This window comes from Eretmochelys imbricata, chromosome 5 (assembly GCF_965152235.1).
Source record: "Eretmochelys imbricata isolate rEreImb1 chromosome 5, rEreImb1.hap1, whole genome shotgun sequence".
NCBI lineage: Eukaryota > Metazoa > Chordata > Testudines > Cheloniidae > Eretmochelys > Eretmochelys imbricata.
The window spans coordinates 127,765,368-127,789,166 of record NC_135576.1 but is presented as its reverse complement, the minus strand read 5'-3'; the positions used below and the strand labels follow the sequence as shown (position 1 = coordinate 127,789,166).

At 42.2% G+C, this 23,799-nt stretch overlaps 1 protein-coding gene across 13 annotated transcripts in view; it reads left to right on the top strand.

The window, feature by feature from the left end:
- The window catches only part of PCGF3 (polycomb group ring finger 3), a 111,598-nt gene that overhangs the window by 34,876 nt on the left and 52,923 nt on the right, over window positions 1–23,799 (top strand). For 5 of the 13 annotated variants that reach the window (XR_013346245.1, XM_077817861.1, XM_077817852.1 and 2 more), the window contains 2 exons: window positions 10,150–10,305; window positions 13,920–14,025. The exons of 2 other annotated variants lie outside the window; for them this stretch is intronic. The gene's annotated coding sequence lies outside the window, so the exon portion shown is untranslated. Of the gene's footprint in view, window positions 1–3,026; window positions 3,142–10,149; window positions 10,306–13,919; window positions 14,026–23,799 lie in introns of all 13 variants that reach the window. 6 more of the 13 variants (XM_077817856.1, XM_077817857.1, XM_077817862.1 and 3 more) reach the window with 3 other exon arrangements.

Sequence of the window (23,799 nt, the reverse complement as noted above, 5' to 3'; positions counted from 1 at the left end):
TTGCCCACCTTTGTATGTGACAGTTAAGTCATCAGGGAGCTACCAAAACGTGTCTGCCAATGAGGGTTTGTTGCCTATTAGTTTGTGTGGAGTATGGATTCTCAAATATTTGGGCTGTATAGCTAATGTATAGTATAATTGCCCACCACCTACCTATGTAGGGCAAGCAGCTCTGAGTGCAACATCTGTGCTCAAGTCTTTGTATTAGCTACCCATTTAATTTTCTTTTGACACCCTTTGTAGGCCAGAATGTTTGATGGTGCAAGAGACTGTGACTGTAGATTCTTCATCCCCAGGAGGCAACTGTTGGCTGCTTCCTGATTGGTCAACCCATTGAAAGGCTGTGCTCTAGGTTTTCCCTCTTGATGTGAGATCAGTAATGAGAGGCAGAGGGAGACCTTGATTTTTTTTTTCTTTTTTTTTTTGGTGTTTTGAAGAGCAGGGAGAAGAAAAGATTTCAGAAAACAAGGCTATTAAGTTTTTTTTAACCCACTTTACCAAAATTTTACACTACTTATTACTATTTTCTCCAGAAATTAACTTGAGAAATCCACTGCACTAAATATATAGTGCTATAGAACATTATACCAAATGTCATTAACTAGAAGTAGTTACGTTTTTTCCCTGACGTATCACTAGAAGTGTACTATGCTTGGGACTTGTCTACACTAGGCAGTTTACTTTCCTTGAGTTAATTGATTGCCAAAGTCATCTAGTGTAAGTATAACCTGTGACTTTTCATTAGGAAAAAGATGGATCAATCTCATGGTAATGAATACCTGGTAAAATCCTAGTGTGGACAGGGCAGCTTGTAATTTTTACATATATTAGCAGACCTAGATAAATACAAGCGGCATCCTACAGTTTTTGACCTGCTAATGTGTGAAAACTACAAGTTGCACTGTTTATACTAGGATGCTAATATGAGGTAAACCACCAATTATGTGAATTAAAACAACTTACTTAATGCAGTGGGTGTAAATGTGGTTTATAGTTTAGGCCATGTCTGCACCATGGAACTACAGCAGCATAGCGATGGTGCCATAACTATGCCAGTATAAGCTCATAGTGTAGAAGCAGCTACCCTTTAAATTGTAAAGGGTTTTTCAGTCACTGTAGGAACACCACCTCTGCGAGCAATAGTAGCTAGGTCCAGCAAAATCTCCCAGGGGAGATGGAGTTTATATTGACAAGAGGGTAGCTTATACTAGTTCTCTGAATAAAATCAGCTATTCCTGCAAAATAACTCTTTGCCTGCATCTACACTAGATCTTTTACTTGCATGGCTAGGCTGGTCACAAATGTGGGTGTGCTCCTCCCCTGTTCCGTGCTAACATACATGGGTTATGCTGACAAAATTTGTGTAGACCGGGCCTAGCTGTTGGTTCTGCTTTAACTATATCTGTTTTGAAACAAGGCAAGCCCAACAGATTAGTGAAAGTTACATTTCATACTAGACTGCTCAGTGCTGTGTGTGCTCTTATGTGTTCTGATTTGACTAATAATGATAAGAACACTTTCTTGCTATATGTGGAATAAATAGTAACTTCAGATGGTAACCTGTTGTACACTTATCTGAAGGTAAAACCCATATGTTTTCAACTGAAGGTGTTTAAATTGATTTGAAATGTCTTATGTTCACATCCACATTCATGATTTCTTGGAAACTGTTACTGTGAAACTTTTTCTTAGTTTACAAAGGGGAATTCTCTTAACACTAATGTTATGACAGTGACAAAGTAAATTAAGAATATAAACTTCTACTCTATCTAGATTAACCTGTAGCTATGTCATAGTTTCTAAGCATATGGTATCTCTGCAGACTTGGTAATGTTTAATAAATAGCTTGATTTCTGAATTTATGGGCAGTGTTTAAATGCTTTCATGTAATAAAGTTTAGAAGTCAAATTTAATTGGAAATTAGAGACTATGCATAGGCTGAAAGATGTCTGTTACTCACTGAATTTTATAGTCTCCTTTGCTAGGAATGCAAAATCCTTCTGTATCAGCAAAGTAGAAAGTCCTCATATGAAGAATTGTTACTCTGGATACATTTTCAAACTTCTTACTCGGTAGCCAAGTAAAGCAAGTGATTAGTTTTCTGCTGATGAATCTAAGCTGTTTGCAATGTTTGTTCAACCTTTTAAGGTGGAGAAGAGAGGTGGTAGATGGCAACTGGAGGCAGCTTTGGAGTGTGGGACATTCTTCTGCTTCCAGTGGCTGACAGGTCTGGTTCCGCCCCTGAGCTGCAAACAGGCTGAAGTACTCATTGTAATGCATCTCTGGATCTAATTACATGAAGACAGGAAATTTACAGGTCAACAGATCAATTGGCCTATTGTCTCTGAAAAGCTGAATTTCTGTTGGACAAAGAGAAAGTTTTGTATCTTGGGTGCAATACCACATTTAAATGCACATTTTGTAATTCTGTTTTGGCTATATCTGCAGCAGTACCAGAAGCCCCAGTTGAGAAGAAAGTCCCATTGTTAAAAGCTGTGCATTCATATAGTAAGAGAATTCCTGCATCAGTGCTTACAATCTAACAATTAATCTGTTTTGCCTCTTCAGCTACATAGTTCTTTAAAGTTTAGGAAAGTTAAAGGCTAATCTTTCAAAATTTGTTTCATGGCCCCAAGTTGAACGCATGTATGAAACTGTAGAAGACTTAAATATGCAGAATGCTTAAAGAATAACTGAAAATCAATTATTGGGGGCCTGTTAATACTTTCATGATTAAAGATAATCTTGGGTTTTAAAAAAAGTTGTGTAAGTAAACAAAGCAGAACAGCAGGTTCTAACCTTTCTTTTTTGTTGGAGTTTGACAATGTCGTTGGAGGACCAGGATAGTTAAATCACAGAAACCTGAACTGCAGCTTTCCAAGCCCCCAGATATAAGATGTTAAATGAGGTCAACAAACTGTACAATCTATATTCTCATGACTGCTTCAGTTTATCTCTGAAAGACCAAAATACTGGGGAGAGTAGGTGGCAAGATGAGAGCATAGTACTTCTGTATGTTGTTGCAGGCACCATCCTGTGGGTTTCAAGAGCTGCTGACAAGAGGAGTTTATGGAAGGCTCATTTTGCATTGAACTCTGTAAGGCTCTTGGATGACTTCACTTCATGCAAGTCTGAATGAAGGTATCCCTTGACTCAAATGTCTAAATATTAAGCCTAGGAAGGGATTGGGGGAGATTTTCTTGCAGTTACAAGGATTTTTATGGAGCATTTCAGCAGAATGACCTTTTTCACCTTCTGATTTGCCAATTAATAGGAGACAGTTGTCCCTGGGTCAGAAAGATCAAGGAATGTGAAGATGTTGATCATTGTTTGAGACTTTTGGTGACACAAATATACAGATATTCAGATTTTCCGTTGAACCCTGAATTTTAGTTAGTTGAATGACTGTAATGCTCTAATTCAGGCTTTGTTTAATAAAAACTTTTAACATCCCAGTAAAAATGAGAAGTTACAAATAAAATAGGTGCAATCAATTAAATTCCAGCACCGCTCTGCTTTTAGCAGCTAGTGGTGGTTGGTGTCTCACCACAGCATTGCCTTCCGTTGACATCTTGATGATTTTGAAGGGACTTTGTCCTTCATGACATAATAGTATAAGGGTTCTTTAAACAATTCTTTAATAACTGGAAGTTAAGAATCTTCATCTCCTTTTAATACATGTTTTTACACAAGAGTGTGATCTAAATTGAATCCAAGTGCCTTTTTAATGACTGGTAATTTGTGGCTTTTAATTCCCAACAAAAAAATCCATTGTAACATTTTCTCCTAGTATATTACAAATTCTTTCTGTAACTTTTGCTAGTATACCTAATTTGGGATAGCCCATGAAAATGAATAGCTTTTCTCCCCAAAAGCCTGATGCCTCCAGCAGTGATTTTGATCACTTATTAATGAGCTAGACTGTATTCAGAGAAGAATACAATGGGATTGGTTTTTTTAAAAAAAAAAAAAGGTTGCCCCTGTAACAGTTCTTTATTTGGATAGGATTACTACAGGTTTAGAAAGGTTTGAGGCATTAAATTACGGGTCTAAATTAGCTGTTAGCACTCAAGAAAAGATCTTGAAGTCATCATGAATAGTTATCTGAAAACATCTGCTCAATGTGAAGCAGCAGTCACAAAAGCTAACAATGTTAGGAACCTTAGGAAAAGGGATAGGTAATAAGACAGTAAATATCATAATGCCACTATATACATCTGCTCACACCTTGGATACCGCATGCAGTTCTGGTCTCCCATCTCAGAAAATAAATTAGAAATGGAAAAGGTACAGAGAGAGGCAACAAAAATGATTAGGGGTATGGAACAGCTTCCATATGAAGAGAGATTAAAAAACGTGGCACTGTTGAGTTTAGAAAAGACACAACTAAGGGGCTGTGACAGAGTGTATCAGGCCCTTTGGGGTCCCCTGCAGGAAGCCTTGCTATCGTACCATGCAGAGCTTATTGTATTAGTGTCATGTATGATGGGACTATGATTCCATCCTCATGAGCCCTGTGAACAGTAAAACTGTTCTAATTCTGGTCTTTGTTCTCAAAATGTATCGTTATTTTCTTTAGAGTATAAATTTTTGAAGGTGTTACTGTTCTACAAAGCTTGTAAGAGGGGTGTTGATTGCACTTCCTGATTTACTGAATAACTTGTCTGGGGATACCTTTTTGTATGTAAAGGGTAATGGTGCGCTGCAAACTATTCTTAAAATTTGGAGGAGGCTGGGCCTATGAACACTGATAGAATTGCCAAAAATAAAACAGATGAAAAGAAGAATAGAGAAGTGAGAAATAAGCAGATCATGACTCTGTAGTGGTGTCATAAATATAAAGGGAAGGCTAACCACCTTTAAATCCCTCCTGGCCAAGGGAAAAACCCTTTTACCGGTAAAGGGTTAAGAAGCTAAGATAACCTCGCTGGCACCTGACCAAAATGACTAATGAGGAGACAAGATACTTTCAAAGCTGGAGGGGGGAGAAACAAAGGTTCTCTCTGTCTGCGTGATGTTTCTTGCCGGGACTAGAGCAGGATTGCAGGTCAGAACTCCTGTAAAGCGTTAGTAAGCAATCTAGTTAGATATGCATTAGATTCTGTTTTGTTTAAAAGGCTCATAAAATAAGTTGTGCTGAATGGAATGTATATTCCTGTTTTTGTGTCTTTTTGTAACTTAAGGGATTTTGCCTAGAGGGATTCTCTGTTTTGAATCTGATTACCCTGTAAGGTATTTACCATCCTGATTTTACAGAGGTCATTCTTTTACTTTTTCTTTAATTAATATTCTTCTTTTAAGAACCTGATTGCTTTTTTCATTGTTCTTAAGATCCAAGGGTTTGGGTCTGTGTTCACCTATGCAAATTGGTGAGGATTTTTATCAAGCCTTCCCCAGGAAAGGGAGTGTAGTGCTTGGGGGGATATTTTTTTGGCGGGGGGGGGGGGGGGGGGAGAAGACTTTTCCAAGTGGGCACTTCCCCTGTCCTTTGTGTAACACTTTGGTGGTGGCAGCTTTTAACCTAAACTGGTAAGAATAAGCTTAGGGGGTCTTTCATGCAGGTCCCCACATCTGTACCCTAGAGATGAGAGTGGGGAAGCAACCGTGACAAGTGGTACGACTGAGTAACTTGTCTTTCAGTGAAGGAGTTATGTACTAATAAGCAACTTGTAAAAGCAAGTGTGTTTGACTCCACTTTATACTGACAGTATAAATTTATTTACAAAGAGCTAGCTATGCTCTGACCAGTTAAACTGTGAAAAGCTGCTGACATCACTTGTGGAAAGTAACATAACTTCAGAAGTGGTTTCTAACTCTGCTTTGGAAAGTTGGGGGTATTTGAGTTAACTTGTCATAGCCAGTTTGCACGTGTGGTAGAATAGACATTGCACTTTGGACAGCAAATATTATAGTCGTGTGTGTCAAGTTATAACCCACAAACATAAATATATGGTTCTTGAAAATCACAAGCCACAAGTTTATAACACATTGGCAAGCTGAAATATATTTCTAAGATTTAAGTGTGCATTTTGTGAAAATGTATAAAAACTACATTGGCTCTGTATCCACAAAAGCCAATTGTTGTGATTCAGTCTGAAGGTGACAAAGGCATGAATAACTCTGGTGAGGTCCTCATTAGAATGAGGAGGTGGTCACCTTGCTGAGCTCAGTGCGAAATCACATAAGGCAGCTTCTCCTATTTGGATATCAGAGTAGCAGAAAACAAGATTTTAGGTTGCCAACCTCACTAATAAATGACAATCGTACTACCTTGGTGAAGGGAGCTGAAATAACTTCTGTTTGACTTTCTGCTTGTTCCACCTAATTTCAGAATCAAATGGGCAGAAATGAAGTATGGTCATTCCAAAAGATTATGAAACTTTTAAACCATCAGACTGTGAAGTCACACTTCACTTAAGTTTTGTAGAGTTTTTTATTTTTATTTTTTTTAAAAGATACTCTTAACATCCTTCTTCCTGAGGAGCCAGATGACTCTAGTACTATGAACACAACTATACATGCAGAGGGAGGACGAACTTAGTAATAGTATAGACTTTAAATAGCTTTAGAAGACACCTCCCCCTGCCCCTAAAATACTCCTTTCCCTGCCTCCCATCCAAGATTGAATGGTCCTAAGGTGTGATGTCTAGTGCTGTATTTAACTGGAAAGCTATGAAGCTCAGGTCTCCAGTGATGAATGTTTCTAGATGTTGAGGTAATAGATCTTAAATTGGTCAGTAATGCAGGATTGAATAATGTAAATCTTGGACATCAGACCTGTGATCTCTGAAGGCTGAGATTTTCAAAGGAGCCTAAGGGATTTAATACCAAGATCCCATTTACATTTGATAATGGGTGCCAAACTCCCTTAGGTTTCTTTGAAAAGCCTATCTGTGATTTTTAAGGCTGTTCCCCCCGCCCCCCATATTTGTGAAAGAAATCTCTTTTATCGCAGACTCTTCAAAGAAAAAGGACTATTGGCAAATTCCTCCTAAATTTGGAGTTAGAAGTAGTCCTGCTTTGAGTGGTTTAGTGGGCATTGTGCAGATGAGAAGGTCAAAGGTACGCAATAGTATGCCTTCATATGTCAATCTACAGTTGATTGCATGAGAAGGAAAGATGGTCTTGAACTAAAGATATGGAACAGGGAGTCAGGAGACATGGCTCTTGCTCCTGGATTTGCCTCAGGTTTTGTGTGTAGCCTTGAGCAAATTGCTCTGCATCACCTTTAAAATAGGGGTAATACTAGCCTATCTCATGGGTGATGTAACAGGTTTCTTTTTAAGGTGCTATGAGAGCCTCAGGTGGAAGGTCTTATCACAAATTTCATGATTCTGCAGCTTACTCCGTGGTTGTCACAAATTCAGATATAAGCAGCCTAATATTTCCTTTCTTGTAAATGTTCATTATTACCCTAGGCTGTAACTTCAATACTGCACTAGATCAAATGAAAAAATGTATTATTGTACCTAAGCACACATGTAAATGGGTCGAGTTCTTAGTGTTTTATGATTCCCATTTACTCTTTCGGCCTTCCTCTGTCACTGATAAACCAAACACTTTTTTACTTCATCATTGGGAAAAGCTGTTACTTGACAATAACTTTGATTCACTTGTTACCAAGATCTTTTATTTCCAGAAAACCTAGGTTAAAGTTTTTAAGCTTGCAAAGTCAAGCTCAAAAAAGTTAAATGTTTGAAATAATTTTGATTATACATAATTTGGCTTCCTGCTTATGCATTATAGGCTTCAGCTACATGATTGCAGTATTGCCAATCTCAAGTGTTGGAAAAAATCATGAGATTGGGTGAAAAAAGTTTTGGGCTTTTATTTACGTTTGGGTTTTGAGTTTTTAAGGTACAATTGGGTCATGTGTTCAAGCTTTTCTCTGCAAACCTGAGAGCTAGAAACTTTAAATGAGAGCTGAAAACCTACATGTAGTTGCAGGATTCCAGGATCTGGGGCTTTAAGAAACACCAAATATCATGCAACTTATCATAAAACGAATTGGTAGCGCTGTGGTTATACACTGTTTTTTTCATGGGATTCCCTCAGCACACTTCTAGATATGGAGGGCTTTCATATACTGGGAACTGAGGCCCTCAGACCAAAACTTGCAAGTCTCTGCTAATCTTGTGTGCCTACTGATTGGTTGCCAAACTTGAGGCCTCAGAGATCAATTTTTCAAAGTTCTTAATGTGACCAATAGGGCAATTTCCTGCAATTTCCTTGAAAGACCATATAGTATTAAGTTTATGTATTATTGTGTGCCAGGATTGCATGTAATATCAATAGTGGGGAGATGTAACAGATGGAAGACCTGAGAGTTCAAAAGACTGTATTGAAAATGTCTCAGATGAATATGGAATTTTTGGACAATAAGTGGGTTCCCTGGGGAATCTTTAGGGAGAGAATAATGGAAATTATCCAACTCCAGTTATGAAAAACCCCCAGCTTTTACTATCTATGCCCTGAGACGAGGGTCTTTGTCTGCGGATTATCTGTTACAGAAGGCCAAGTTCGAAGGCCCAAGCTGTATAAAGAAACAGCTGATTTGCCCAGCCTTTGTTCTTGTTCTGGATCTAAATTGAATATGAACTCGTAACCTTGGGGAAGACTCATCTGTGGGTTTTGAAGGACTAAAACCTACCTGAGCCCTAGGCTGGGGTTGGGGGTCACTTCTGGTAAGATTTTTAGTATGTGTGTAGGAACTCTTACTGGTGGTTTTTTGTTTTTGTTTTTCTCATGCTTTTATCTTCAGAATAAATGTTCTTACTTGGAAGGAATTGTGTAGTAATTTATAACTGTAGGCAATACAGTGGTTATAGCCTGTATATGAGAGAAAGCAAAGCGCAGGTGCTGGCCTGTTTTAGGCAGTCTGCCTTGCTGGGGATATCACAGTGTAAGGCAGGGAGTTGTGCAGTCTGAAAATCCCTGGTCAGGAGGGTGAGAGACACTAGTCTGCACCCAAGAGAAGTGGCTGGTGGGAGCTGGAAGCCTTAAGTGAGTGCCCTTGCTGGAACATGCCAGGGAAAAACAGGTTCATTTGCCCTGAAACTATGACACTTAACATATATTTTCATAGTACTTTACTGATGGGAAACTGAAACAAAGGTAAAGTGCATTGCCCAGCATCATGTAAAAGGGCTATGAGAGAAACAGAGGTAGGACCTAGTTGTTCTGAGTGATATTCTATTCCTGGGGGAATTCTGTGTCTCTGCACATACGCAGAATTCATGTTCCCTGCAGATTTCTTTGCTTCCCTGTAGAAAAATGACTTCTGATGGGAAAGCAAAGAGAAGCTGCGGGAGAGGTCATGTGCCCCTCCCTGGCAGCACAGGCAGGTTGGCTCGGGTGCTGGAGCAGCTGGCAGAGGCGTAAATCACTGCTTGGGGGTGTGTATGTGGGGGGGGAGTCGTGCGAGAGAGAGAGACTCTGTCCCTCTCACTCGCTATTGCAGCACAGTCAACATGGAGGGGCAGGGCTTCCGGGTGTTTCTGAGGAGGTAGGCATGGGGCAGGCCCTGTCCCTTCTGTTCTGGCTGCTTAGTGAATTGTTCCCATTGTCTTTGTGAATTCCCACAGGAGTATAAAACAGGTATAAAAATTTTAGGGCTCCTTCACATTGCCAGAGGGGTGTAAAGGACAGTATGGCCTTATAAATGCTTATGGTGGTTTCGTGATTAGAACTGGTCTACATTTTTGGACTGAAAAAATTTCCTATCAAAATGTGCTCCGTGAAGTGTTTGCTACTGATCTTTCTGGAGATGGTCAGTAGCCAGTATAAATTGTGAGTTTGATTCTCCAGCCCTCACTTGCTCTTCAGTTACCTATGATGTAGCACTGAGCGTATGGCTGCATACATTTGTTGACTAATAACCTAGAAATAAAGGGTCAAACCTAGTACATTACTGTTTGGGAATTTCCTCCATTGCTTCCTATTCTCCATCCATTGTATTGTAGTTTAAATAAGTTACCAAAATAATTGAAAACAGAGTGATTATATTGTGTTGTTTTGATAAAATATGCAGAATTTTGTAGAATTTTAAAATATTGTGCACAGAAACTTGAATTTTTTTTGGTGCAGAATTCCCTGAGGTGTAGGTATTCAACTGCTTTAACCCTATGACCATCCTTTCTCTTTTTGCAGTCCTCTGTCTCATTCGCTATACTAGTTTCAACTTCTACAACAGATGAGACAGAAGTTCAACAGACAACAGCCTGCTTCCCTACACAACACTGATTTATTCCGTGAGCAGCATCCATCCTGTCCACTGAATGAAGCAAGGGTCCTGTGGAAAAAATAGTATGTGCTCTGTAATTACAGACTCTCATAATTCATAGCAAGTGGTGGGGGGCTGGTGGTTAGTGAATTGAAGTTAAACAAGTAAGCTTTATTCTAGTTGTCCTAATGTATTTGATTTTTCAATCCTTAACTTTTTTGACACATTCTATATGTAATTTACTTGGTTTTTTTTAAAGGTAAAATAAAGAGAATTATGTGCAAATACCCCTCCAGAATCAGCAGCGTTGGAACTCTGGGCTTCCAACATTGCAGCACAGATTACTAGCACCTGTGCTAAGATATTAATTACAAATGCTGACAGAAGGAATAACCTGTTACCATTTGTGCATCACCCACTAAGAGATGCTGTTGTATAATACACCATAACAGTAGGTTTTATATGCCTGAATAGCCCCATTTTAAACAGCATAGCAGATAATTAAAGTTGGGGCAACTTTTTTCCATTGGGACATTGGGTATGTCTGCTCAGCATTCCAGAGCGAGCGGGAGTGAGCCTCCTCGCTCAGGTTGGCAGACTCGGACTAGAGGGGCTTGTGCTAGTTCTCTGAAAATAGCTCTATAGACGAGCTCTGAAGTTGTGCTCCAGATGTTGAAGCCCACCCTACTCTGGGGATTGCAGAGCCTGAGCTGCAACTTCAAAGTGCTGACTCTATAGTTCTTTTTAGAGCACTAGAGTGAGCCGTGCTACACAGTCTGTCAATGTGGGCTGGGAGGCTTGCTCCTGCTCGCTCCAAAACGCTGAGTAGACATGCCCATTGTATCTGAAGTGACTGGGACTTAGGTCTGTCATATTAGAGAGTTGTTCTATTCCCAGTTGTATAACCTCTCAGTGGGATAGGAGGCTTTGTTCAGTTAGTAGTGAGGTAGATAGGACAATCACAAGTTGGTAAACATTAAATTCGAACACATGATTTCTGGGTTCCCAGTCTATTGTACCTTAGCCTAGTACAAAGCCTATTTTGATAAATCAGTTGCACATTTTTTTTCTTATTTGGAGCTGTGGTTTGGCTGGAATAAGACACGGTGCTGGCAGAATTATATAGGTTTTTGGCAGCAAACTGGGAGCAAGCTGTACCGGTCAAATCATTGGTGGAAAATTACCATCTTAATTTAGCTCCAAAACTTGCCCAAAGCTGGATTGGTTTTATGCTGCCAGCAAGTTTCAAGCTATTGCTGCAGTGCATGGAGGAAATAGAAGTCTCTCCCCCGCCTGCAAATTGGTTGGAGGAATTATTAAAAGTGTTACGAGCTGTAGCTCACGAAAGCGTATGCTCAAATAAATTTGTTAGTCTCTAAGATGGCACAAGTACTCCTTTTCTTTTTGCGAATACAGACTAACACGGCTGCTACTCTGAAATCACCATAGTTGCTGCTGCTTTAAAATACATATATGTATGTTAAAGATTCAGTTGCCTAATAGAGTGCCTTTATTGTGAGGAGTTGTGCTCAGTTTAATACAGTGTCTGTAACTCTAGCATTAAGGCTATATCCTCAGTGGGGAAAAAAGGGTGTGTTTTATAAATGGTGATAGTTAACACACCATATTTTGCTGTGAAGACATCGGAAGTACTTAGGTCAAGTGTCTGGCCAAGAATTTGAATTTTATCTTATTTCTCAACCTACAAATAAATTCTTTGTAGGTGATACACTACAAAACTTGTCAAGTCCATTCATGTTCTGTCGCGATCGTTTCTTCTTTGTTCATCACCATGTCATTTTTATTTCTTTGTCACGTTGAATGTCACTAAATCTAATTATGACTTTCTTTAAACAGTGTTACCAGCCAGGATCATAGGAGTAAACTAAAATATCCCTTAACCTAAGAATCATAAAAGTCTATTCAAAGTAGATGTAAATGCATCCTGCACTAGATCTGGCCCCTTGAGCATGCTAAGCCACAGTATTGAGTAAAACCTGGTGTTGACTTAGTAGTAGATACAAATTTAATAAAATCTGTGTATCTGATCACACAGTGAGTCTCACAGGAGATTTACAGAGAAGTGATATGCTCCTACCATCTGTTTGTTCTTTGTTTTGTCTTACCTGACTGCTGATGTTACTACTAAGGTCTGTCAGGTTTTTTTTTTTTTTTTTTAAACCTGTGTTTAAGGGTTTAATACCTTAACCATTTCAAATAGCCTGTGGCTGAAGATTAGGCCTGTTTATACATATTTTGTTTTACTTAACAAAAGTTACATTGGTTCAACTGTTTGAAGAATCCGATAAAAATTTACCTCCCTGAGGGTTTCTGATGTTTGACTGTTTATGTTCTGTTGCCAATTCAGAGAGTAGCATGAAGTGCGCTAGATAAACTTACAGAGGATAGGTCCATCAGTGGCTATTAGCCAGGATGGGCAGGGATGGAAAACCATGCTCTGAAGTGTCCCTAGCCTCTGTTTGCCAGAAGCTGGGAATGGGCAACAAGGGATGGATCACTTGATGATTACCATTCTGTTCATTCCCTCTGGGGCACCTGGCACTGGTCAGTGTCAGAAGACAGGATACTGGGCTAGATGGACCTTTGGTCTGACCCACTATGGCCAGTATTATGTAAGTTGGATGTTTTAACTTGCATAAAATAGTAAATATTGCCAATATTTCAAACTGGGCTAGTCTGAAACATGGCATGGAAGCAGTTACTCAGGAAGCCATATTAAGACTTAGTTACATGGCAGTGACTACTTATCAACCATTTTACTACAAAATTATTGAAGTCAACAGGAGCTGTTGAGTTCTCAGCACCCATAACAAATCAGGCCACTTAAGAGCTGTCTAATGGGCCTTTGCTTGGGATATTCAAAGGAGCTTAGGCACCCAACTGCCTGAGGCCCCTTAAAAATACTAGCCTAGGAGCCTAACTTTACCAGTTTTCTAAAATCTTGGCCATCGTGTAACAGTAGTACTGTTGAGATATTAGTGAAAAGTTTCTACCTACTATCTTAATGATTTTATTCTGCTGTCCATCAAACAAGAAATGTGTGTAAGTTAATGATGGTGTCTCTCTTAAAAAAGAAAACCCCGCAGTATTGAGTGAAGAACTGAGAGAGTCCCAAGAGTGAAGAACACTCTAAGGTCTGAAGCTTTGAATACAAATTTATTTTCCAGATGCTTTCATATTCCCACCTTCTGCTTGCCTCTTAAGTGTACGTTAAGAGTTGTGCTGCTGTGCAAGTTATTTCTGGTCTCATTAGGAAATTGACAAAGTACGTTTATGTCAATAGAGTGCACCTAAGGTGTGAACTTCATCTAATATACAATACTAGGAAGAAATCAGTAGTCTACCTCAGGCACTTAAGTCCTCCCTAAAGTAATTGTGAAAAGCATCTTTGTTACAGTTTTAAACACGCTTCTTCAGGCAACAAGTGTGGTCTGCTTTTGCACCAGATTAAAAATTAATTGTGTTTTATGGGAGAATATTCTGCGTTTCCACCACACTTGAAAAATACTTGTCTTCTTTGTGCATGTGAAGGCACGTTAATTAAACTTAGAGGGGTCCTGGGACTTCATGTTCTGGCCTTTCTATGACGTGGTAAGAGGTGTATGTTGATGTTAACGGTTATATGTGGAGATTTAAACATTTTGTATGTCATATCCTGTCCTCTTTTCCCTTTTAGTGAAGAGAACTTGAGACCGATTTTTGGAATACTGTTTGTAAATTTTTTCAGATGAGGAGACCCAGCGCTTAAATTGGATGGAAACTCAAATACTGGAGAAACTAGGGTAGGTTTATTCATCCTTTTAGGGTATAGCTTGTTGGACTTGATTCACATTACTGTACAGATGACTGGCAATCCCTGAGACATTTCAGGGGAATCAGTTTAGCTCAGTGTTAATGAACAGTTATTTCTGCTTAATTGGAATAGTATTAGCTAAGGGTAAGTTTAGACAGCAATAAAAGATCCGCGACAGCTGATCTGGGTCAGCTGACTCACGCTGGGGCTGCGGGGCTATGAAATTGCAGTGCAGACGTTCAGGGTCAGGCTGGACCCCAGGCTCTGAGACCCTCCCCTCCTTGCAAGGTTTCGGAGCCTGGGGTCTAGCCTGATCTCAAACTTCTACACTGTAGTTTTATAACAGCCCTAGCCCTGTGAGTCCGAGTCAGCTCTGAGACATGGTGGCATGGTTTTTTTTTAAATTGCAATGTAGTCATACTCTAAAGTTCTAAATAGGGATTTGTTTAGTCAATATAAAGTGTTTAAATGATTACCCAGTCTAAACTCCAGGTTTCTGATCGCTTAAGGTTCAGTTGTGGCTGTAAGTGCAGACCATTAACTCCAATCACCAAGTTTAAATCTGTGGCTGACTTCCCTTAAGCTTTCCAGAAAAATCCTGTATTAAAGGAACTCTTCATGCTTATTATCAGGTGTATTCATTAGGTTTTCCTGAAGGTTTTTGTTTTTTGCAGGGAGCAATTAGGTTTTCTGATGGAATGAATTAAAATGGATTTGTCTTGTGTTTTTATTAATTTAGTATATTTTAAGGATTTTCAGTTTTATAAAAATGGCATCTTCTCTTAATTGGGAAAAGATATGTAATAGGATGTCTTAATTAAGAGGATTTTATGGAATGAGCATTTATTTTAAATCTTGGTGGAGCACCTTGATCCTGTTCACAAACCCCAAACTATCTTAATCCTGTTCACTTAAGTCTATTGTGTGAGAACCGCCAGACCATTTACTTTGTGCTACAAACGTCATACTTATTGGAAGAAAGCTCTTTAAAATAAGGCTAGTGTGTATTTCCTCATTTCTGCTGTCCTCTGACTTGTAGGTGAATTATGTACCCATTTGCCTGTACTCAACACTAACACCCTTCCTGTATCGTAGGGTATGAGGCTCAAGGTGGTAGAGAGTAAATACTTGTATTCTGATGGTACCTGAAGTCCCAGGGACCTATTTTGCTGGGGAAACACAGCGAATAAGACAGTCCCTGCCCCGAAGACTGCCCTGAAACACTTGAGAAGAATGTAGCTTTCTAGAGAGAGAGCGAGCGAGCGAGCCCTACTGAATGTTTTAGGGCTGCATTCAATGACCTATATCCTGGTGTCCTTTCAGTCTTGGCCAGAGAAGACAGGTGGATTTGCTTTGAAATGGTTTGTGTTAAAGTAAGGTATCTACTCTTTTAACCTCAGATCACTTAGTAGTCACCTGAGGAACATTCCTTATATGATCAGCTTTTCAGCTTAATTATTTAGCTAATAATTTGTCAGTGCTCAGGAGAGAAGTAGGTACTCTGACAAACAAAACAGATGGTGGACTGTTACTGTGGCATAGAAATGAGAGCAGCTCAGATTTTTAAATCTTAAAAATCATTACAATACTGATCTTCCCAAGAACCGGTGAGAACTGAACTGCTAATGATCTCGTTTCTGTGTCCGAGATCACAACCAATTAATCAACTGGAATGCAATGGGCTTGGAATTGAAATGGATTCCTCACAACTTTGTTTTGTACAGAAAGTCTTTGTAGCTCTGATTACTGAGGATTTTGATTGGGTCATAATTGTTTCAAGTACTGTCAAAATACAGCACAGCGTACGTCTTTTAAAAAGTGTATGTTGCTATTGTGTTCGGCACCTCTCAGGTTCAGGTGCCTGGTATGAAGCTGGTTTTGACTGCATTAGAAGAGCATGCATGTGGGCTTGCATGACTGGGCTTTTAGTCTCTTCTTTCCCCAGATCTGCAGAAAATGAATCTATTAGCAGCTTATATGCTTGCTTTATAAAGTTGGTGGTTTGGTGCCCTCCACTGGAGCTATTATTTTTCTGTTGAGTTGTTAAGAGTACTACTTAAATTTTTGAGAATTTAAAAAATAAGGCTAGCATAATATATATTTCTGTACATATATATGAAGCTTGCACACCATACCCAACAACTTTATGCAGAATTACATGAGTCACATTTCAGAGGGGTAGCCGTCTTAGTCTGTATCAGCAAAAACAACAAGGAGTCCTTGTGGCATCTTAGTGTAAGTCTACACTACGAAATTAGGTCGAATTTATAGAAGTTGGTTTTGTAGAAAGCGTTTTTATACAGTCGATTGTGTGTGTCCCAGCACAAATGCTCTAAGTGCATTTAGTCGGCGGAGTGCATACACAGTACCTAGGTAATGGTTGACTATCCCACAGTTCCTGCAGTCGTCTCTGCCCATTTGAATTCTGGGTAGAAATCCCAATGCCTGATGGGGTAAAAACATTGTCGCGGGTGGTTCTGGGTACATATCGTCAGGCACGCCCTTCCCTCCCTCCTTCCGTGAAAGCAACGGCAGACAATCGTTTCATGCCTTTTTTCCTGGGTTACCCGTGCAGATGCTGTACGCCGCTCAGCTCACCGTCACCGTATGGCTCCTGGGTGCTGGCAGACACGGTACTGCATTGCAACACAGCAGCAGCTCATTGCCTTTTGGCAGTGGACAGTGCAATATGACTGGTAGCCATTGTCGCCATACTCCAGGGTGCTCTTTTAGCCGACCTCAGTGTAGTCGGTCAGCAACGCCTGGGAAAACATGGGAGTGACTCAGCCAGGTCTTTTCCCTTTTAAGTTTCGTCTCATGGTGATTCAGTCCTGCCAGCAGTCATACTGCACCGTCTTCTGCCGAGAACCCAGGAGATGATGATGGCCAGCAGTCGTACTGCACCGTCTGCTGCCAACAAGATCTATACAGATAGATGAAGTGGATCAAAATAAGAAATAGACCAGATTTGTTTTGTATTCATGTTCTCCTTCCTTCCTCCCTCCCTCTGTGAAATCAACGACCTGCTAAACCCAGGATTTTGAGTTCTATCCTTGAGGGGGCCATTCTGTTTCTCCTTGATGCAAAGCCACCCCATTTGTTGATTTTTAGTTCCCTGTAAGCCAACCCTGTAAGCCATGTTGTCAGTTGCCCCTCCCTCCGTCAGAGCAACAGCAGACAATCATTTCGCGCCTTTTTTCAGTGCAGATGCCATAGCACTGGGAACATGGATCCCGCTCAGATCACCTAGGCAATTATGAGCACTATAAACACCGTGCGCGTTATCCAGCAGGATATGCAGAACCATAACCTGCAAGAAAAGCAAAACCAGGCGAGGAGGAGGCAACTGCAGTGCAGTGACGAGAGTGATGGGAACATGGACATAGACTTCTCACAAAGTACGGGCCCCTGCAGTGTTCACATCATGGTGTCAATTGGGCAGGTTCATGGCGTGGAATGCCGATTCGGGGCCCGGGAAACAAGCACAGAGTGATGGGACCGCATAGTGTTGCAGGTCTGGGACGATGCCCAGTGGCTGCGAAACTTTTGCATGCATAAGGGCACTTTCATGGAACTTTGTGACTTGCTTTCCCCTGCCCTGAGGTGCAAGAATACCAAGATGAGAGCAGCCCTCACAGTTGAGAAGCGAATGGCAATAGCCCTCTGGAAGCTTGCAACGCCAGACAGCTACCGGTCAGTCGGGAATCAATTTGGAGCAGGCAAATCTACTGTGGGGGCTGCTGTGATCCAAGTAGCCAACGCAATCATTGAGCTGCTGATATCAAGGGTAGTGACTCTGGGAAATGTGCAGGTCATAGTGGATGGCTTTGCTGCAATGGGATTCCCTAACTGTGGTGGGGCCATAGATGGAACCCATATCCCTATCTTGGCACCTGAGTATCAAGGCAGCAAGTACATAAACTGAAAGGGGTACGTTTCAATGGTGCTGCAAGCACTGGTGGATCACAAGGGACGTTTCACCAACACCAATGTGGGATGACCAGGAAAGGTACGTGACGCTCGCATCTTCAGGAACTCTGGTCTGTTTCAACAGCTGCAGCAAGGGACTTACTTTCCAGACCAGAAAATAACCTTTGGGGATGTTGAAATGCCTATAGTTATGCTTGGGGACCCAGCCTACCCCTTAATGCCATGGATCATGAAGCCATACACAGGCACCCTGGACAGTAGTCAGGAGCTGTTCAACTACAGGCTGAGCAAGTGCAGAATGGTGGTAGAGTGTGTATTTGGGTGTTTAAAAGTGCGCTGGCGCAGTTTACTGACTTGGTTAGACCTCAACGAAACCAATATTCCCATTGTTATTACTGCTTGCTCTGTGCTCCACAATCTCTGTGAGAGTAAGGAGGAGACGTTTATGGCTGGGTGGGAGGTTGAGGCAAATCACCTGACCGCTGATTACGCATAGCCAGACACCAGGGCGGTTAGAAGAGTACAGGAGGGTGTGGTGCACATCAGAGAAGCTTTGAAAACCAGTTTCAGGAATGGCCAGGCTATGGTGTGAAAGTTCTGTTTTTCTCCTTGATGGAACCCCCCTGGTTTCACTCTACTTTCTTGTAAGCTAAGTACCTTCCCCTCCCCACTTCGATCACCGCTTGCAGAGGCAACAAAGTCATTGTTGCTTCACATTCAAGCATTCTTTATTTATTCATTACACAAATAGGGGGATAACTGCCAAGGTAGCCTGGGAGGAATGTTGAGGAGCGAAGCACCGGGTGGGGTGGTGGAGGAGGGAAGGACAAGGCCACACAGCACTTTAAAACTTATTGAATGCCAGCCTTCTGTTGCTTGGCCAATCCTCTGGGGTGGAGTGGCTGGGTGACCGGAGGCCCCCTCACTGCGTTCTTGGGCATCTGGGTGAGGAGGCTATGGAACTTGGGGAGGAGGGCAGTTGGTTACACAGCGGCTGTAGAGGCGGTCTGTGCTCCTGCTGCCTTTCCTGCTGCTCAACTATATGCTGGAGCATATTCGTTCGATCCTCCAGCAGCCTGAGCATTGACTCCTGCTTTCTTTCAGCAAGCTGACGCCACCTACCATCTTCAGCCTGCCACCTCTCCTTGCGGTCATATTGTGTTTTCCTGCACTCTGAGATTGTCTGCCTCCACGTATTTTGCTGTGCTCTGTCAGTGTGGGAGGACAGTATGAGGTCAGAGAACATTTCATCAAGAGTGCTTTTTTTTTCGCTTTCTAATCTTTGCTAGCCTCTGGGAAGGAGAAACATATGCAGCTGGTGGAGGAAAAAAAAGGGAGAGTGGTAGTTAAAGACACATTTTATAGAACAATGTGTACACTTTTTCACGGTAAACCTTGCTGTTAACATTCCATAGCACATGTGCTTTCATTACAAGGTCGCATTTTGCCTCTTATTGAGGGTATGTCAGTTTGGTGTGAGAGATCAGTCACGCAGAGCCGGGCAGCAGAATTTGGGTTGCAGGGAGTCATGGTAAGCCAGTCTTTTGAATAATAGAATCATAGAATATCAGGGTTGGAAGGGACCTCAGGAGGTCATCTAGTCCAACCCCCTGCTCAAAGCAGGACCAATCCCCAATTAAATCATCCCAGCCAGGGCTTTGTCAAGCCTGACCTTAAAAACTTCTAAGGAAGGAGATTCTACCACCTCCCTAGGTAACAGATTCCAGTGTTTCACCACCCTCCTAGTGAAAAAGTTTTTCCTAATATCCAACCTAAGCCTCCCCCACTGCAACTTGAGACCATTACTCCTTGTCCTGTCCTCTTCTACCACTGAGAAAAGTCTAGAACCATCCTCTTTGGAACCCCCTTTCAGGTAGTTGAAAGCAGCTATCAAATCCCCCCTCATTCTTCTCTTCCACAGACTAAACAATCCCAGTTCCCTCAGCCTCTCCTCAGAAGTCATGTGTTCCAGACCCCTAATCATTTCTGTTGCCTTTCGCTGGACTCTCTCCAATTTATCCACATCCTTCTTGTAGTGCGGGGCCCAAAGCTGGACACAGTACTCCAGATGAGGCCTCACCAATGTCGAATAGAGGGGAACGATCACGTCCCTCGATCTGCTGGCTATGTCCCTACTTATACATCCCAAAATGCCATTGGCCTTCTTGGCAACAAGGGCACACTCTTGACTCGTATCCAGCTTCTCGTCCACTGTCACCCCTTGGTCCTTTTCCTCAGAACTGCTGCCTAGCCATTCGGTCCCTAGTCTGTAGCGTGCATTGGGTTCTTCCGTCCTAAGTGCAGGACTCTGCACTTATCCTTGTTGAACGTCATCAGATTTCTTTTGGCCCAATCCTCTAATTTGTCTAGGTCCCTCTGTATCCTATCCCTGCCCTGCAGCGTATCTACTACTCCTCCTAGTTTAGTATCATCTGCAAATTTTCTGAGAGTGCAATCCACACCATCCTCCAGATCATTTATGAAGATATTGAACAAAACCGGCCCCAGGACCAACCCTTGAGGCACTCCACTTAATACCGGCTGCCAACTAGACATGGAGCCATTGATCACTACCCGTTGAGCCCGACAATCTAGCCAACTTTCTACCCACCTTATAGTGCATTCATCCAGCCCATACTTCCTTAACTTGCTGACAAGAATACTGTGGGAGACCGTGTCAAAAGCTTTGCTAAAGTCAAGAAACAATACATCCACTGCTTTTCTTTCATCCACAGAACCAGTAATCTCATCATAGAAGGCGATTAGAGTAGTCAGGCATGACCTTCCCTTGGTGAATCCATGCTGATTGTTCCTGATCACTTTCCTCTCATGTAAGTGCTTCAGGATTGATTCCTTCAGGACCTGCTCCATGATTTTTCCGGGGACTGAGGTGAGGCTGACCGGCCTGTAGTTCCCAGGATCCTCCTTCTTCCCTTTTTTAAAGATTGGCACTACTTTAGCCTTTTTCCAGTCATCTGGGACTTCCTCCGTTGGCCACGAGTTTTCAAAGATAATGGCCAATGGCTCTGCAAACACAGCCGCCAATTCCTTTGGCACTCTCGGATGCAATGCGTCCGGCCCCATGGACTTGTGCACGTCCAGCTTTTCTAAATAGTCCCTAACTACCTCTTTCTCCACAGAGGGCTGGCCACGTACTCCCCATGCTGTGATGCCCAGCGCAGCAGTCTGGGAGCTGACCTTCTTCGTGAAGACAGAGGCAAAAAAAGCATTGAGTACATTTAGCTTTTTCCACCTCCTCTGTCACTAGGTTGCCTCCCTCATTCAGTAAGGGGCCCACACTTTCCTTGGCTTTCTTTTTGTTGCCAACATACCTGAAGAAACCCTTCTTGTTACTCTTAATATCTCTTGCTAGCTGCGGCTCCAGGTGTGGTTTGGCCTTCCTGATTTCATTCCTACATGCCCGAGCAATATTTTTATACTCTTCCCTGGTCATTTGTCCAACCTTCCACTTTTTGTAAGATTCTTTTTTATGTTTAAGATCAGCAAGGATTTCACTGTTAAGCCAAGTTGGTCGCCTGCCATATTTACTTTCTTTCGACACATCGGGATGGTTTGTCCCTGTAACCTCAATAGGGATTCCTTGAAATACAGCCATATCTCCGGGACTCCTTTCCCCTTTTGGCTTCTTTAACCTTCATAACGTGTGGGAATGGTTTCAAACAGCAGTGCCCTCATTTCCCATACGAAGTAGCCATTGGGTTGACCATTAAAAATGGGTTGGCAGTTTAAAAGGAGGGGCTGTGGTTTCCGGGTTCATATGCAGTAGAAACCCAACTAACCCTTCCCCCCCCCCAATTCTCTGGGATGATGGCTTCACCCCTCCCCCCACCGCGTGGCTAACAGTGGGGAAGATTTTTGTTCAGCCACAGGCAAACAATCCAGCAGGAACAGGCACCTATAAATGTCCGCTTACTAAAACCACCCTATTTCAACCAGGTGACCATGAATGATATCACTCTCCTGAGGGAAACACAGAGAGATAAAGAATGGACGTTGTTTGAATGCCAGCAAACACCGGGACCATACCCTGCAATGCATTGTTCTGCAATGATTCCCAACTATGTACTACTGGCCTGGCGTGGTAAAGTGTCCTACCATGGAGGACGGAATAAGGCTGCCCTCCCCAGAAACCTTTTGCAAAGGCTTTGGGAGTACATCCAGGAGAGCTTTATGGAGATGTCCCTGGAGGATTTCCGCTCTGTCCCCAGACACGTTAACAGACTTTTCCAGTAGCTGTACTGGCCATGAATGCCAGGGCAAATTAATCATTAAAAACGCTTGCTTTTAAACCATGTACAATGTTTACAAAGGTACACTCACCAGAGGTCCCTTCTCCGCCTTCAGGGTCCGGGAGCCCGCCTTGGGTGGGTTCGGGGGATACTGGCTCCAGGTCCAGGGTGAGAAACCGATCCTGGCTGTTGGGGAAACCGGTTTCTCCGCTTCCTTCCTGTGAGCTATCTACAACCTCTTCCTCCTCCTCCTCCTCATCTTCCTCACCCCCAAAATCCTCTTCCGTGTTGCCTGCCACTCCTTGGACGGAGACAAAGCACAGGGTTGGGGTAGTGGTGGCTGCACCCCATAGAATGGCATGCAGCTTATCATAGAAGCGGCATGTCTGGGGCTCTGAACCGGAGCGGCTGTTTTCCTCTCTGGTTTTCTGATAGGCTTGCCTGAGCTCCTTAATTTTCACGCGGCACTGCTGCGGGTCCCTGTTATAGCCTCTGTGCTTCATGCCATTGGAGATTTTTTGAAATATTTTGGCATTTCTTCTTTTCAAACGGAGTTCTGCCAGCACGGATTCGTCTCCCCATACAGCGATCGGATCCAGTACCTCCCCTTCGGTCCATGCTGGAGCTCTTCGGCGATTCTGGGACTGCATGGTCTTTTGTGATGATGGGCTCTGCATGGTGACCTGTACAGGTGAGCTCGCCACGCTGGCCAAACAGGAAATGAGATTCAAAAGTTCGCGGGCCTTTACCTGTCTACCTGGCCAGTGCATCTGAGTTGAGAGCGCTGTCCAGAGTGGTCACAACTGAGCACTCTGGGATAGCTCCTGGAGGCCAATGCCGTTGAATTGTGTCCACAGTACCCCAAATTTGACCCGGCGATGCCGATTTCAGCGCTAATCCTCTCGTCGGGGGTGGAGTAAAGAAATCTATTTTAAGAGCCCTTTAAGTCAAAAAAAAGGGCTTCATCGTGTGGACGGGTGCAGGGTCAAATCAAGATAACGCTGCTAAATTCAACCTAAACTTGAAGTGTAGACCAGGCCTTAGAGACTAACTAATTTATTTAGGCATAAGCTTTTGTGGGCTAAAACCCACTTCATCAGATGCATTGAGTGAAAAATACAGTAGGCAGGTATATATATTACAGCACATGAAAAGATAGGAGTTACCTTACCAAGTCAGGGGTCAGTGCTAACGAGGCCAATTCAAAGAGGGTGGGTGCAGCCTATTCCCAACAGATGACAAGAAGGGGTGAATATCAACAGAGGAAAAATTACTTTTTGTAGTGACCCAGCCACTCCCAGACTTTATTGAGGCCTAATTTCATGTTGTCAAGTTTGCAAATTAGTTCCAGTTCTGCAGTTTCTTGTTGAAGTCTGTTTTTGAAGTTTTTCTGTTGAAGAATGGCCACTTTTAAGTCTCTTACTGAGTGTCCAGGGAGATTGAAGAGCTGGTAGGAGAGCACTTCGATCTCCCTGGACACTCAATAACAGACTTAAGCATGTCCTCCTGGTTAGCAAAAAGAAGCACCACATTTAGTGTGAAGGGTATAATTAGTTACAAATCACATGTTTTAATGGTTACCA